Consider the following 16,684-nt stretch of genomic DNA (forward strand, 5'->3'; position numbering starts at 1 on the left):
TCGACGCTCGGAATCAAACTACACTGCAGCACGGCCAATACGGCACGCCACTAGAAAACACCGCGAGGCGCGAGTCTCGGCGAGAAGCGCCACCGCCGTCGTTTTCTACGCACTTGCGACGCTCATTAAGCCCCGCCTGGGGCCTGCACTGCACTTGCACTGCACTTGCACTGCACTTGCACTGCACTTGCACTGCACTTGCACTGCACTTGCACTGCACTTGCACTGCACTTGCACTGCACTTGCACTGCACTTGCACTGCACTTGCACTGCACTTGCACTGCACTTGCACTGCACTTGCACTGCACTTGCACTGCACTTGCACTGCACTTGCACTGCACTTGCACTCTGGCGGCCGGCAGGCACGCTGATCCCGAAGGTCGGTTTCGTCGCTGTCTCTCCGCATTTCGCCTACTTGTATTGAGATTGGTAGTGAATTATGCTTATCTTCCTCCTCGGCCTCCCTCAGCAGGGGGTAGTTATACCCCCTGTCCCCTCTGGATCCACGCCTGCCCCGCGGGACAGACAAAGACACGAAACAACGACTCCGAATCGTCTTGCTGTTCGCCAGTGGGACAAAGTGGGCCGAACTTGTCGCGGTGCCGCCCACGCCGCGACCCGGCCCGCCTAGACCCGCCTAGACCCGCCTAGACCCGCCTAGACCCGCCTCGGCCTGGCGCCGCGCGCCGCAGTGCGCCGCACCGGACGTCCACGTCGTGAGCGCCGCGGGCAGGCGGGCAGCCAGGCCATGCGGCGGTGTGCTGCCCCCCAAAACATTCCTCCACTATGACCGAGTCCACTTCCCGGCAGGGCCTTGTCTGGCGTAGCCGCGGCAGACTCATTCCGAGAGGCCCTTTGGTCGCTGTCTCTCTCGCACCTATGCGGGACGCCCCATGAGGGCCAGAGAGACAGAGCGACGAAAACGACTCTCGGAATCAGTCCGCAGGGCAGCACAAGGGCCCCGTTCATCTAACCACCATCCGCGTCCCACGGCCGGGGGCCGTCCCTAAGCCTTCCTCGCCCAAAGCCCAGTGCACTGGGAAAACGGCGCCCATTCGACAAATTCTGGTGGAAACCAAGGCGCGTTCACGGTCAACCATTTGGTCGCCTCACGCGACAAAGGCGTCGACGAATCATTTTCGTATCCGGGCCGGCAGCGCAAAGCAGATAGGAGGGGCAAGCAAGCGACTTTACGGCCGACCCCCCACGGGGCAGTGGGCCCACAAGACCGGCGGAGGTGGCGAAAATTCCAGACGCGTTTTGAGCTTCAGAGTCGCTGAGTCGGGCTCGAACCAAGCGTGTGACCCCACCATTGGATGCCTCGCGCTCGAGAGTAATTCAATGATGGTCGGTCACACGTTCGGTTTGAGTGTCATTTCGCGACTGGAGCTCAAAACGCGTCTAGAATTTTAGCGGCTCCCACCGGGCCTTCCAGCCCACTGTGCAACAGCCCTTACAGGGCCTCGCGGGCCACCTCACGCGCGGTCCCCAAAGTGCTGTGTACACACTGTGTTCGTCCTGGACTGATATCACCCCCCTCCCATTTCCCTTCCCTCCCCCCTCGAGCAGCGCGGCGGTGCACCGCGAGTGCAACGGCGCCGTGTTGTTGTTGTTGTTGTTGGTTTTCACCTGGCCCGGCAGCGGCCTGCAGAAAGTAGCGCCCCGCCTGGCACTCGGCTCGGCCCATGGCGGCCCATGGCGGCCCATGGCGGCCCATGGCGGCCCATGGCGGCCCATGGCGGCCCATGGCGGCCCATGGCGGCTCATGGCGGCCCATGGCGGCCCGCCTAGTTCTGCGCTCATTACTTATTCCCGCTCCCCTCCACAGCGTACAGCCCCCCCCCTCTCAGCCCTTTCCCTTCCCCCTCCCCTCAGCCCTTTACCCCCCTCCCTCCCCGAGTGGGGGCTCAGCCCTTTCCCTACGCCTCACTCCGCCCCACCCCCCTCGTCCCCGTTCCTCTCAAATTCAGCACGAAGACTGAGGGCACGGTGGAGCCGAGCGGCGGCAGGCCGGCCAGGCCGGCAGGCTGCATGTTCGTCCGGGACTTCCCTGCCCTGCCTTCCCCTTTCTGCCTTTCCCTCGTCCTCCTGCCGCTCGCCGCTGCACTGCAAAGCGAACGCTGCAGAAGAGTCGCCTCTCTCTCTCTCTCTCTCTCTCTCACCTATGCGGGACGACTCATGAGTGCGAGAGAGACAGAGCGATGAAGCGGGCGCTTGCGTCGGAATCATTCTGCCTGGACACTGATTCCGAGAGTCGTTTTCGTCGCTCTGTCTTTCTCGCACTCATGAGTCGTCCCGCATAGGTGCGAGAGAGCAGAGCGACGAAACCGACTCTCGAAATCAGTCTGCCCGCTGAGCAGCGACGGCGGCGTGCGGAGCGGAAACCTTACGACCCAGAACCGCAGCCACGAAACCATGAAACCGCCGGCCAAACGGCAAAGGGGCACGTGCCGGAAACGCCGCGTGCGGGAATCGAACCCGCGACATCCGAGCGCCAAATGCAAAGCAGCCGGCCGGTCGGACGTGTAGCCAGCACACCCACGCGGTTTGGCTTCCAGTGCTGTGCGCCTCGACGAGATAGATAGCCATAAGTGAGCGAGGTTCCGAGGTTCATGACGGGTTTCAGCAGCAGGAGCAGACTGATTCCGAGGGTCGTTTTCGTCGCTCTGTCTCGCTCGCCTTTCACGGGAGGCCCCATGAGCGACAGACAGCGACGAAAACGACCCTCGGAATCAGTCTGCAGCTCCGCGCATCGAGATTATCCGCACGCAAAAGTTGGATGGGGGACCCGGGGAGGGGGGGGGGGGTCGCGAAGGGAAACGGGGCGGAGAAGGGGTGGGGGAGGTGCCCCGGGGAGCGGCTTCCTAACCTAACCTGACGTTCGGCACCGACCAACTCGCAGCCCACACCCACACGAGTCACTCGAGGAGACAGGGTACCTCCGCAACCTCCAGGGCAGCCCCCCGGGGTTCATTCCGAACAGTGCCCTATCGTCGCTCCGTCTCTCTCGCGCTCGTGGGGCGTCCCGTAGGGCCGACAGAGAAACAGGGCGAGCACGGTTCGGAATCCACAAGCAGGCTGAGAGTCGCTTTCGTCGCTCTCTGCCGCACTCATGGGGCGTTCCCCTTGGGTGCGAGAGAGACAGAGCGATGCACTGTTCAGCCTGCCTGCAGGCTCGCGGGTCACGGGCCGCTGGATATACTCGTCCCAGCGTAACCTTTCCAAATCACTCCGCCAGTAGCCAGAGAACAGAAAATAGTCCCGCAGGTAATAGGATTTTTAAAAACTAATAATCAATTCTAGACCGTTGCGATCGTAATAAATCGTATAAGTAAACAACGTTGAAAAAATACGAACAATCTTAGACGTAATCACTAAGCATTCCGGGTTCTGCATTTCCGCGGGCAGACGACGCGCCGGTCCGAGCCCCTCAAAACACCGGTCTCTAGGACCCTCTTTTTGCACTAAGATTGAGTGACTGAAAGAGATATCATAATGACAGCTTGCATTTCTCTAAACCTAAGACGTTGTTGTATGCCCAGCTGGCCCTTGTCTTTCGAAATTGTGCCTTATTATTCAGAAATTTTGATTTGAGTGCACAAGGCTGGCTTCTCCTCTAGACCGAGCTCCCAACTTTTTAGATTATCTTTGAGCAAGTGAAAGAGATTCAATAATAACTGCTTATATCAGTGAAAGCCCCACACATTTTTGTCTGCCGGAATCGCCTTTATTTTGCGAAACTTTGCCTTCTTCTTTAGATATCCCGGATTTTGTGCGCGAGGGCGGCTTCTCCTCCCGACCGAGCTCCCGACTTTTTAGATTATCTTTGAGCAACTGAAAGAGATTCAATAATAACTGCTTATATCAGTGAAAGCCCCACACATTTTTGTCTGCCGGAATCGCCTTTATTTTTAGAATCAATACTTATTTCCTGAGGATTGTAAAATAAAATGCGCCGATTTGGGGAAAAGACGGACGAGGGGCTACTTTCGGAAAGGTTACGCTGGGACGAGTATAGCGTATCCTGCGCGGCGCCATGGACGCCATGGACGCCATGGACGGCGTGCCCTGCGTCTTGTCCTGCTGGTGGGCCTGCTGGTACACTGGTTGGTACAGCTACAGCTGAGCGACGGAGACAAAGGACCCCAACAACGCCCCCTCCTCCCCGCCCCCTCCTCCCCCGCACGGGTGGCGCGGCGCGGCTCGCCACGGCGCGGCCGGGCTCGGCGGGCGCGGCTCGCCACGGCCCGCGAGCTCCGCGGTGCTGTGCCGCCCTCTGATTGGCCCGCGGGAGCGTCGCGCGACTCCGCCGCCGGCCGCCAGAGCGCGCCAGCGTCGCACAGAGCCGAGTCGGCCGCAGATCAGCTGCTGGCTTCGCCCAACTGTCAGTTGAGTCCAGCAACCGACCAAGCCAAGCTCAACTCGACTGCAGTGCGTCCCGGGGAAACAAAGTCAAGTAACAAAGAAAGTAACCAAGAAACCAACAAACCATCAAGCACAACTCGACAAAACTCAAGACAACCACCGCGGCATCTCTCAAGCGTCGGCCAGAAACCCAACCAGGCGAGTTTTCCCTAGTTTCCCTCCGTTATTGTGAGTTACCCTAGTTCGGCCGATGCGCCCCCCCCCCCTAAGTTTCTCTTCCCGAGTGAACCAGTGCATCTGACGAACACAAGTGACTGAAGTGAGAAAATGTGCGAGTGAATAATTTCAAGAGAGAAAAAAAAATCGCGAGTGAAATTTCGAGTGTGCAGTGTGCTTAGTGAGGGTGTGAAGTTCTGTGGCCTCCGTGTGTCCTCCCAACAACAGGAGCCCCCCCCCCCGCCCCTTTCCCCGCAAGGGCCAAAAGGGGGCGACAGTCCCACAAAGGGTCTGCTCCTCCCGAAACGCCATGGCAGAGTCATGGCGGCGGATGCAAAGGACGAGGACTGCGTCCTGGCGGCTCTGGCAGGACTGGCAGGGAGGGTGGCTGGCTGCAGACTGATTCAGAGAGTCGTTTTCGTCGCTCTGTCTCTCTCGCACTCATGGGGCACCCCGTATGGGTGCGAGAGGGACAGAGGAAACGGCTCTCGTCGGCTGGCTGGTGTTGACTGGCGTCGCGTCCGCCCCGTCCTGCCTAGTCCTGCCGTGCTCCGTGCACTCCGTGCAGTTCGCTGACCTAGCGTACCTAGCCAGCGTACCCACTGCAGCCCATCCGTTGCGTCGCTAGACGAGCTAGACGAGCTAGACGAGCTAGACGCACGGAACGAAATGTCCCGGCCGGCCATGGCAGCCATGGCTCCTCTCTGCTTCGCTCGTCGTTCCCTTCGCTCCGTTTGCGTTTTCTCCTCCGTTTCCTCCGTGTTTGTTTTGTTGGCCGCCGCGCTTTACAAGTCGTGTCAAGCGGAGCGATCAGCAGCGCGCTCGTCTTTATGCCCTCCTTCATCACGGCCAGCGCAGCCAGCGCAGCCAGCGCCATTCCGCTGACGTTGCTTTGGAAAACATGACAAAAGTGTTTCGTTTTGGCGGCTCGAAATCCAACCTCGTGTGTCTGCCGGTCCTGTCAGTCCTCGGCGCTGATTGGCCGACCGAGGGAATGCCCCCGCCTGCCGCCTTCCGGGTCCGCGGCTTCCAAGTCACCGATTATTCAAGCCCCAAAAATTTCTCTCCTTTTATTGAAAGCGGTCCTGCGTGGGAGGAGGCTGCCCGGTCGGTCGGTACTGTCCCAGGCCCCTCCTCGGTGGCCCCGGCACTGCTAGGCACTGCCCCGGCAGCGGGGCGCGGGGAGGGGAGGGGGCGGGGTTGGGCCCCTCGACCTGTCAGAACAAGCACGCCTCCCCCTCCCTCCCCGCTACACTGATAACAACAAGCGGGCTGCTGGAGTCACTGCGCCGCGACGCGCTGCGTTGCGCAGCGTGCACACTGCCGCCAGACCGAATCTGTCTCTCTCGCACCCATACGGAACGGCCCACGAGTGCGAGAGGGACAGCGCGATGGAAACGACTCTCAGTCTGCCGCCGCGCCTAAAAACAGCCTGGGAATAACAAATCGCTCGAATTAGGGAGGCGGTGGAGAAAAAGCCCCGGCAGCGCTAGCAGTGCGCTAGCCAGCAGTGCCCCCGCCCATTTACAGCTTTCTTGCGCTGCAATCAAATTAATAGCTCGGTGCTGTTGCTGCTTGGGAACGCCGCGGGTACAGTGCACTGTGGTGGCGTGCCGCGGTGCACAGTGGGCGCAGGCGGCCCAAACCCGAGACGCGTTTTGAGCTCTCAGTCACTAAACAGGACCCGAACCGAACGTGTGACCCCACCAATGGATTGCTCTCCAACCGAGGAATCCATTGGTGGGGTCGCACGTTCGGTTCGAGTCCCATTTAGCGACTCCGGAGCTCACATAACCCGTCCGTGATTTCGACCGCCTCCACCGGTCTTCTGGCCCACTGTGCCGCAGCCTGTACAGTGCACTGTGTTTGGCGCGGTGGTCCGCCTCTCTCGCGGCTTGTCCAAAAGACTCGCAGTGCAGCGCGCCTCGCCAGCTGCATATCAAGTTCCAATTCTGTGTCTGGCGTCGCTCCAATCGCCCCATCGGCGCGTGCGCCTTGCGTCGCCTTGCGCCCCACGACGCGCATCGCGGCACTGTAAATCAGCCTCCTGTTTAGGCGTTCCAGCGAGCTCCAGCGAGCGGGCTCAGTCCAAACGCGATTCTGTCCCTCTCGCACCCGCGGGGCGGGGCGTGCGGCGGACGTGCGGCGACGAGGGTGCGAGAGGGACAGCGGCTCGGGTCACCACTGTGTTCCCGAGTCCCTCATTTCGGGATTCCGAAGGGAAGGGAATTTACTGGCCGATTCTCCTGCTGGCTGTTGCAGCCTGCCGCTGCAGCTATGCGCGCGTCCACTCGAAAAAAGGAGGAAGCCCCGAGGGGAGGGGGGGGGGGGGCGTTGTGAAGGGGAACTGAGGAACGAGGGAGAGGAGGACGGCCGACAAAGGATTAGACGGCCAAGCAGTGCAGGCACACTGTGCAGTCCGCCACGGCCGCTGCACCGCGCTGCACCGCGCTCCCAAACAAAGTCATGACGCTGCAAGAAGGGGAATGAAAAATAAAACTCAAATACGGAATAAAAATAATATGCGGCGATAACAAACGCGAAAGCTTCTCGCTGCGAGGCGCTGGGCGAGTCTCCTTCCAGAGGCTGCCGAGCTGCCGCGGGCTCGGCCGCAGGCGCGGTGAGGACGGCGGAAAAGTTGATAAATGGGGAAAAATTGAGGAGACCTGTCGGCCGTGCCGGGGCGCCGGGCGGGGCCCAGCAGTGTACACTGCACAGTGCGAGGATGATGAAACCTTCGCACGGCGTGGCGCGCACTTTCTATCCGCGGCCCAAGCGGACGCCCCGCCCCGCCCCCGTCATAGCCGACGACGTCCTCGACGACGTCCTCGAAGACGTCCTCGACGACGTCCTCGACGACGTCCTCGAAGACGTCCTCGACGACGTCCTCGACGACGTCCTCGACGACGTCCTCGACGACGTCCTCGACGACGTCCTCGACGACGTCCTCGACGACGTCCTCGACGACGTCCTCGACGACGTCCTCGACGACGTCCTCGACGACGTCCTCGACGACGTCCTCGACGACGTCCTCGACGACGTCCGCGGCGACCTTGCCGACGGTCCATCATCGGCGTCGCGGAGCGCCAAAATTTAAATGCTCCTTTCGTCTCGGCCGCTCTGGCCGCTCTGGCATCCCGTCCGGCCAGGGGCACAGCGAGCACGGCAGCCTCATTCCGAGAGTCGTTTTCGTCGCTCTGTCTCACTCACACCTACACGGGACGACGAGTGTGAGAGAGTGTGTCGGAAACGACTCTCGGAATCAGTCTGCAGGCGCAGCGGGCACAGAGAGGCCCGCTGGCGCACGCTGGCGCCGCGCGTCGTCGCTCAGCTGATTCTCAAGGCCACGCGGCTGGCGGGCAGGCAGGCCGCCGGGCCTGGCCGAGCGCGGTGGCGCGGACAGCCCGCCAGTCCGGACTGCTTGTCCAGCAGACGTCAGCCTCCGCGTCAGCGGGCTGATTCAGAGAGTCCATGTCGTCGCTCCGTCTCTCTCGCACCCACACGGGACGCCCCATGAGTGCCAGAGAGAGACAGACAGCGACGAAAACGACTCGCGGAATCGGCCTGCAGCCTCCGCGTCAGCAGCCTCGTTACGGCCCCCGGGGGGGGGGGGGGGGGGGGGGGGGGGGACTGCCTTTTGACCGGGTCCTTGCAGTCGTTCGGTAACGTTTTAACGCCCTAATGCCATGGGCCTGACCCATGACCTCGGACTCGCTCATGCATGAAGTGGCCCTCTGCACATGTTGTGCGCTCGCTCGTGTGTGTTTATGTTTTCGATCAGGCTGTTCACCGATACCACCGATGCCAGCCAAGGTTCAAGACCCTCTCGCTTCCCGTGCGGGCCGGGCCGGGCCTGGGGGCAGGGCCCGGCAGGGCCGCGCCGGTCTAATGGTCTAAGTTCGTACCGACGGACCGACCGCGCGGCGCGCCCTGGCCGATGCCTGGCCGATGCGGCATGACATGACCGCGAGTTGACCGCAGAGGGTGACATCACTCCCACGCGACGGACCGCGAACGCCGCGAACGCCGCGAACACGCCCATGGCCCCGTGGCGCGGCGCAGCGGCGGGGAGGCCCCGTCGCTCTGTCTCTCTCGCACCCATACGGCACGCCCCATGAGTGCAAGAGAGAGAGAGACTCGGCCCGCGGCGCGGCGAGTAGAGATGAATGCACCGCGGTTGGCACGCGGATGCGCGGCGGGGCGTGGGCACTGCGCACCAAGCGGGCTCGCAAAAAAAAAGAGAGAGAGAATAGGAAACTTGTTTCAAAGTTGAAGTTGTTATGACTTGTACAGGCAGGCTGATAGCCACGCTGACTTCATCCCACGGGTTCCGGAAAGCGAGGGAGCTAAAGCGACTGACTTGACGCGATGCGAGTGCAGAGGATCGATGAACACTCGCACCCTTAAAACCTTACGAAGTATTTTGAGCCTACATATAACAAACTAAAATCGAGGGGGTAATCACTCGCTATTTTCGTGTACAGAGAATATGAATATGTGTGAATATCCGTGAATACCAAGAATACTGTTGAATACACATATTCGTTTGAATACCAGTGAATATGAGGTAATACTGGTGAATATGGGTGAATATCATGAATATCTAATGAATATCATGAAATTTGCATTTAAAACGCTTAAATATTGAGAGAAGAAATTTCTGGGACCCCCCGTCTCTGCGAGAAAGACAGTTTTCGACTAAAAAGACCGTTTTTAAAGTTACTTTTGAACCGCAATGGGATCAAGGGCCCCAAAGAGGCGCTCTAACTGCCAAAAAACATTAGTGGAGATGGCTACCCAAGACTCCGTCAAACATCAAAAACTTCCATGTTTTCCTCCAAAAAACTGACAAAATGTGACCTATATTGTTCCTGCTAAGTCACAGTGCATTGAAATAATTTCTACGTGTCTGCCCTGACATTATGGAGCCATTTCAGAGGTAAAGGTAACTTTGACACTACACAGTGATACGCTTTGTTTATTTTTATTGCCAAACAGTGCTCTATGTCTCGTTGTTCATCTTTGATTTGAATGTCGGCCTATATTGCAAGGCATGCTTAGGAGTGTACTCAAATGAGTTCAAGCTCCTGGGAGTGTCAGTCAGAGACCGGAGTCGGGCGGGTATTCTGCCGGCCGCTTGCCCATGAAACAAGGGGGAGTGGGGTGGGATAGGTAGCGCCTAGCAGTGCAACGCGCCGCCACTCCACGGACGCCGAAAGGTGTCGTCGGAGATAGCCGAAGACTGGCCTGGGCATTTTTACCCATCGGGTGCCGCCCGCTGGCTGTCGGTTGACGTCTGCTACGCTACAGACGCAGCATCAGCGCTACGCCACGCCACTGCCTGCCGGGAGCCGGGCGATTTTACCATGAAGTAGGACTTGTTACTGGAGTGGTGTCTGGTCGGCGCGGGCTGAAGCTCACTGCGGTCGGTTTTGGTCACCGCCTTCTCTGCGGCCCGGGGGTGACGGGGTGGGGAGGGGACAGGTGGAGGGGGCTCGGAGGGGAGGTGAGGTGAGGAGGGGTCGCGTTGTGTGGCCGGGCGTCGAGCGACTTGTTTAGGTTAGAGTGAGCAAAAACTGTGCATTTATTTCAACAAGATAAACTAAGGAGGGCCCTAAACATATCTTTTCAAGGATGCGATAATGTAAAGAAGAGAGAAAACTATGAAATTATTTACAGACATGACGAGAGCTTTGTATATCACATAAATTACTTGGGTGGTGCACCATTAACCTCATGTCCAGGCTTGCATTTGTCGCGAAATTAATAGAACTGCAACTGAGTCAGTGCTGGGAGGTCATTCAAATGGAAGTTAAGGTTATCACAGACTAGAATTAGTGCATAGTTGTGAAAACTGTAGCCAAAGAAACAAATAATCAAGTAAAAGAGTTGATCGCATTATGCAGTCAGTCTTGTCGCTATGATGTACTCTTGTCACGAAATAAAACAACAAACGCCATATTAGGGGTCTATTTTCACTGAAATGGTTTCTCCGATACCTACATTACTTGGAATTTAGGCGGAAGGCCGATATGAAGTTCGCTTTAAGTCATAAATTGGTATAAAACAGCATCAGGGTCGCTGCTCTCAGCCAGCAGCCGACCAGCACCGAGCAGACGACACCTAGTCCCGGCGCAGTGATCTTCAGCCCGCGCCGACCAGACACCACTCCAGTAACAAATAGTCCTACTTCATGATTTTACCCATCGGGTTCGGCTGGGCTGAGGCGGGCAGCCGACTCGGGCCGGGCGGGCATTAGTGCGGTCGCTACACGTGAAAATCTGAGGAAATCTGGCATATTATGATACAAGTGTGAAAATTTGTACACGTGTTCTTGGAACCACAAGGAACGATTCTGCCCGAGGTACCAATGTGAAATCTTGCTCTGAGGGGTGGTTCACCCCCTTTAAAAATGTCGCGGTTTTTCAAGGTTTTCGGGCTCTGGAACGCTCCTCCTGGTACCCTACTGCGTTTAATATTGCTTACTAATGACTTGGAGCACTGCAGCACCATCGGGCTCCGTGTTCTACCAATCCTCCCCTCCCAAGGGGTGGTTTACCCCCTAAAATAGCTGTCTCTCCACCGATCCCTAATATTGGCATGCGAGGTGTCGTTTCCATATAATTTCATGTCGGGGAATCGAAATTCAAAGTCCAGAAAGCCGTATCTATGAATTTGAACTATCCTAGACACCTATTCGCATATGAACAAGGTGCAAGATAGGTAGTAAAGTGCTTTCAACCCAAGTACAGACTTAGATTCTAGGGAGATATGGTCAGGAGGACCTAACTCTGATGAAAAATAAGGTCTTGCCTATAAAATTGATCTATCCTAGAAAATTATATTGGGCAATTCCACGATAGAACGCCCTTTTTATATTTTCAGAATTTTTCCTATTCCGACAGAAGCCGGCTCAAATGGAGAACCAAGCAAACGGTGGTTTCCTGCAGTCTCAAGGCTGAGGCTCAATTAATTTAGATTCTGCGTAGGTTTTTCTGTTTGAAAACCCATTTAACCCGCTTTTCTAGTATACCATCGTTGGGCTGAAAAAAATCGTGTTTTGGGTCGACTTTAAGCAGCCACTGCGTTTCATCTGAGGCGGTATTTTGTCCTCCCTCAACAGGCAATTGGTCTCTGGACCTTGCTTTAGCATGCCTATGTTACGGAGTGCGATTATCAGCCTTAGGTTGGGAGCAGTGTTGGCTCAAAGTTGACCAAAACGGTCATAAATGCCTTTGAAGAATCGTGTTTTGGGCCGACTTTAAGCAGCCTCTGCGTCTGATTCAAGGCGGTATTTTGTTCTCCCTCAACGGGCATTTGGTCTTTGGACCTTGCTTTAGCATGCCTTTGTTACGGAGTGCGATTATCAGGCTTAGTTTGGGAGCAGTGTTGGCTCAAAGTTGACCAAAACGGTCAAAAATGCCTTTAAAAATTCGGTTTTTGGGCCGACTTTAAGCAGCCTCTGCGTCTGATTCAAGGCGGTATTTTGTCCTCCCTCAACGGGCATTTGGTCTTTGGACCTTGCTTTAGCACGCCTTTGTTACGGAGTGCGATTATCAGCCTTAGGTTGGGAGCAGTGTTGGCTCAAAGTTGACCAAAACGGTCAAAAATGCCTTTGAAAAATCGTGTTGTGGGCCAACTTTAAGCAGCCACTGCGTCTGATCCGAGGCGGGCATTCGTAATTTTTCAATGGGCATTAGGTCTTGGGACCTTGCTTTAGCATGCCTTTGTTACGGAGTGCGATTATCAGCCTTAGTTTGGGAGCAGTGTTGGCTCAAAGTTGACCAAAACGGTCAAAAATGCCTTTGAAAAATCGTGTTGTGGGCCAACTTTAAGCAGCCTCTGCGTCTGATTCGAGGCGGTATTTTGTCCTCCCTCAACGGGCATTTGGTCTTTGGACCTTGCTTTAGCATGCCTTTGTTGCGGAGTGCGATTATAAGCCTTAGTTTGGGAGCAGTGTTGGCTCAAAATTGGCCAAAACGGTAAAAACGGTTGGCTCTAATTTACGGCGTTTACTGTGGCCAGATCACAGTAAACACCGTATTGGTCAACTTTGAGCCAACACTGCTCCCAAACTAAGGCTGATAATCGCACTCCGTAACAAAGGCGTGCTAAAGCAAGGTCCAAAGGCCAAATGCCCGTTAAGGGAGGACAAAATACCGCCTTGAATCAGACGCAGAGGCTGCTTAAAGTCGGCCCAAAACCCGAATTTTTAAAGGCATTTTTGACCGTTTTGGTCAACTTTGAGCCAACACTGCTCCCAAACTAAGCCTGATAATCGCTTTTCGTAACAAAGGCATGCTAAAGCAAGGTCCAGAGACCAATTGCCTGTTGAGGGAGGACAAAATACCGCCTCAGATGAAACGCAGTGGCTGCTTAAAGTCGACCCAAAACACGATTTTTTTCAGCCCAACGATGGTATACTAGAAAAGCGGGTTAAATGGGTTTTCAAACAGAAAAACCTACGCAGAATCTAAATTAATTGAGCCTCAGCCTTGAGACTTGGCAGGAAACCACCGTTTGCTTGGTTCTCCATTTGAGCTGGCTTCTGTCGGAATAGGAAAAATTCTGAAAATATAAAAAGGGCGTTCTATCGTGGAATTGCCCAATATAATTTTCTAGGATAGATCAATTTATAGGCAAGACCTTATTTTTCATCAGAGTTAGGTCCTCCTGACCATATCTCCCTAGAATCTAAGTCTGTACTTGGGTTGAAAGCACTTTACTACCTATCTTGCACCTTGTTCATATGCGAACAGGTGTCTAGAATAGTTCAAATTCATAGATACGGCTTTCTGGACTTTGAATTTCGATTCCCCGACATGAAATTATATGGAAACGACACCTCGCATGCCAATATTAGGGATCGGTGGAGAGACAGCTATTTTAGGGGGTAAACCACCCCTTGGGAGGGGAGGATTGGTAGAACACGGAGCCCGATGGTGCTGCAGTGCTCCAAGTCATTAGTAAGCAATATTAAACGCAGTAGGGTACCAGGAGGAGCGTTCCAGAGCCCGAAAACCTTGAAAAAACCGCGACATTTTTAAAGGGGGTGAACCACCCCTCAGAGCAAGATTTCACATTGGTACCTCGGGCAGAATCGTTCCTTGTGGTTCCAAGAACACGTGTACAAATTTTCACACTTGTATCATAATATGCCAGATTGTTCCGGTAACAGCCCGCACTACATGGGCGGGCGCTGTCTTGTCGGGCGGGCCACGGGCGGGCAAACCGTGCGGAGCGTCATGGGCGCGCGTCCGACAGAATACCCGCCCGACGCCGGTCTCTGGTGTCAGTGTGCTCATGAGTACACGCCGAAGGGTACTGAGTACTGTTCTGATGGCGCCCAAACCGGGCATCTCCAGCAGCCTCAGCAGCGGAGTGGTGGAAGGGGTGATGGTGCCAAGGAAACGCACCAGTTCGGGCCAGCTCCCGTCATGGTCTCGACATAGCCAACCCGTGGCAGCACGAGACGCTTTAATTTAAATTGGGGAACATGGGGATTAGGGCACTCGAACGCTCGTAGGTCATCCAAACTTTATGCAAAATTATCCTGAATACCATTGAATACCTGTGAATACAGGTGAATACTTCAAAATATTCCGAATATGTGCGAATATCATGAATATTTTTTGAATACCTGAATATGTATGAATATTGTAGAATATAATGAATATGAATATGAATATCCCGGCGTGTACAGAGAATACTTCGAGTGAATACCCCCTCGACTAAAATACTTTGTTATACGAAGAAATAGTTCGTAAATTACGAAGTATTTTCTTTGTAAGCTTACGTATGCTCAAAATACTTTGTTATACAAACTACTTTTCTTTGTGAGGCCCAAAATAGTTTGTAAGGTTTTCTCAGTGCGTGCCTTCGCGAACGGTACTAGAGTGCAGACAAGGGCGCTACGGCGACGGCAGGCGCGCTGCCAGGACGATAGGAACAAGCGCGGCCGCCAGGACCAGGACCTGCCAGCAGACTCATTCCGCGAGTCCTTTTCGTCGCTCTGCCTCTCTCGCGCCTGTATGGGACGATCCACGAGTGCGGACAGAGACGGAGCGACTCAAACGGAATCAGTCTGACGGTCCTGCCGTGCAAACGGCGGATTGACTCGTCCAGAGGCGTGCCTGAAGGCCTCAAGGCTTCGGACAGTTCGAGGCAGCCGGGCCGGGTCGCCGGGTCAGTGTTCCGTGGTCGTAGGAGGCAAGGGTGGATCCAGGGACGGATTCTGGGGGAGGTCGAAACGCCAAAGTTGCCTACTATCAGGGGTAAAGCCGCCTTCAGGGGGTCAACGCCCCCCCCCCTTCCCCTTCCGGATCCGCCCCTACTGCGAGGGTCGGCCGCCGGTCCGGCCCTCGAATGGCGGAGCGCTGGCTGCTTCGGTCCTTGGCCCGTACCCATTCCTGTACGCCTCTGCCGTGCGAGCGCTGCCTCGGCACTGCCGATGCCCCTGAAGGCTAGAGTGGGCGTGGGTGTCCTTGGCCCGGCCTGGCCGCTCGCCCTGCCTGTAGACTGATTCCGAGAGTCGTTGTCGTCACCATGTCTCTCTCGCACCTATACGGGACGCCCCGTGAGTGCGAGAGAGACAGAGCGACGAAAATGACTCTCGGAATCCGTCTGCAGGCCGCCTGGCGCGGCGTGGCGCGGCCACCGGGGCGACGTCCTGCCGCGGCCGTCTTGCCGGACTTGCACTTGGTCGCCAGGCAGCGGGCACAGCGGGCCCCCGGCCCGGCGCAGCCCGGCGTTGGGTCCTAGCGCACCGAGCGAGCGAGCAAAGGGTGTGAGCAGGGTGGGCCGCCCTGCCGCCCTGCCAGCCCTTCGGATCGATCCAGGCCGGATCCAGGGTGGGGGTGCGCGGCGCGGCGGTGGGGGGCGGAAGAGGAAGTCAGGCGCAGCGCGGCACGCTGGCCGGGCAGGCCGGGCAGGCAGCCTGCCGCGAGTTCACTTCCCAAATCTTGCATTGACCGCTGGGCAGACCGCACGCCGCGCCGCACCGCACCGCGCCGCCAGCCCACCTGTCTGTATCGAACACCGCGGCTCGGCGCGGCCAGAGGCGCGGCCCCTGGGGACAGACTGACAACAGCGGGCGGCGGGGCGGCGGGGCGTCCGCAATCGACGTGCTGCTCACTGTGGAGGGTAGCCGCGCAGCGGGAGTTGAAAACTTCCCGCTCCCCGCGTCGCTTTGCGCTTTGCCGCACTTTCACTTTCCTCCATTTTCCTGCAAGGGGTGCCCCGCCCCGTCCCCAGTGGGCCAGAAGGCCGGTGGAGGCGGCCGAAACTCTAGACGCGTTTTGAGCTCCAGAGCCGCTAAATGGTACTCGAACCGAACGTGCGACCCCGCCAATGGATTCCTCGTTCGGAGAGCGATCCATTGGTGGGGTCACACGCTCGGTTCGAGTCCTGTTTAGCGACTCTGGAGCTCAAAACGCGTCTGGAGTTTTGGCCGTCGCCACCGGTGTTCGAGCCCACTGTGCAGCGCCGCGTCCAGACGCACGGCCTCCTCTCCTCGACCGCAGACACCTTGGTGCGCTGGCTGCGCTGGCTGCGCGGGCTCGGCGTGCTGGCGCACTGCCACCTGGCCGTGACCTCTCCGTGGCCCCGCGCACGCCGGCCAGGGCTGCGCGGATCCAGCAGGGCGGATCCCGGGCTGCGGGGCGGGGGCAAGGCACTTGACGCTGGCGCCCAGAGGACTGATTCCGAGAGTGCTTTCCATCGCTCCGCGTCTCTCTCGCACGCATGGGGCGTCCCTTGTAGGCGCGAGAGAGACAGAGCGATGAAAACGACTCTCGGAATCGGTGTGCAGGAGCGATGCGCCCGGCGCAGGAGCCGATCTAAAGGGCGCGAGCGTGACTGGGCCTCACAGTTTGCACTAATGCATGCTGGCGCGGCGCGGCACGGCGGAATCCGAAACAAGCTGCAGATCAACAGGGTGCGGTGCACGGAGTGCACGGAGGCCGGCCAGGTGCATCTCGGTCTTGCCGGCAGCAGACTGATTCCGAGAGTCGTTTTCGTCGCTCAGATGGGGCGATGGGCGATCCCTTGCCAGTAAGACAGCGCGACGGAAACGACTCTCTGAATCAGTCTGCAGCCCTGCTCG

General features: G+C 57.2%; 1 protein-coding gene across 2 annotated transcripts in view; it reads left to right on the forward strand.

Moving 5' to 3' along the window:
* Positions 1-16,684, forward strand: part of LOC117652947 (mucin-1) — a 64,801-nt gene that overhangs the window by 35,795 nt on the left and 12,322 nt on the right. The window contains exon 1 of one of the 2 annotated variants that reach the window (XM_034398169.1): positions 4,345-4,563. The exons of the other annotated variant lie outside the window; for it this stretch is intronic. The gene's annotated coding sequence lies outside the window, so the exon portion shown is untranslated. Of the gene's footprint in view, positions 1-4,344; positions 4,564-16,684 lie in introns of those variants that run through there. 2 annotated transcript variants of the gene reach the window in all.

Source organism: Thrips palmi, unplaced genomic scaffold (assembly GCF_012932325.1).
Source record: "Thrips palmi isolate BJ-2018 unplaced genomic scaffold, TpBJ-2018v1 HiC_scaffold_8, whole genome shotgun sequence".
In the NCBI taxonomy this organism is placed as follows: Eukaryota; Metazoa; Arthropoda; class Insecta; order Thysanoptera; family Thripidae; genus Thrips; species Thrips palmi.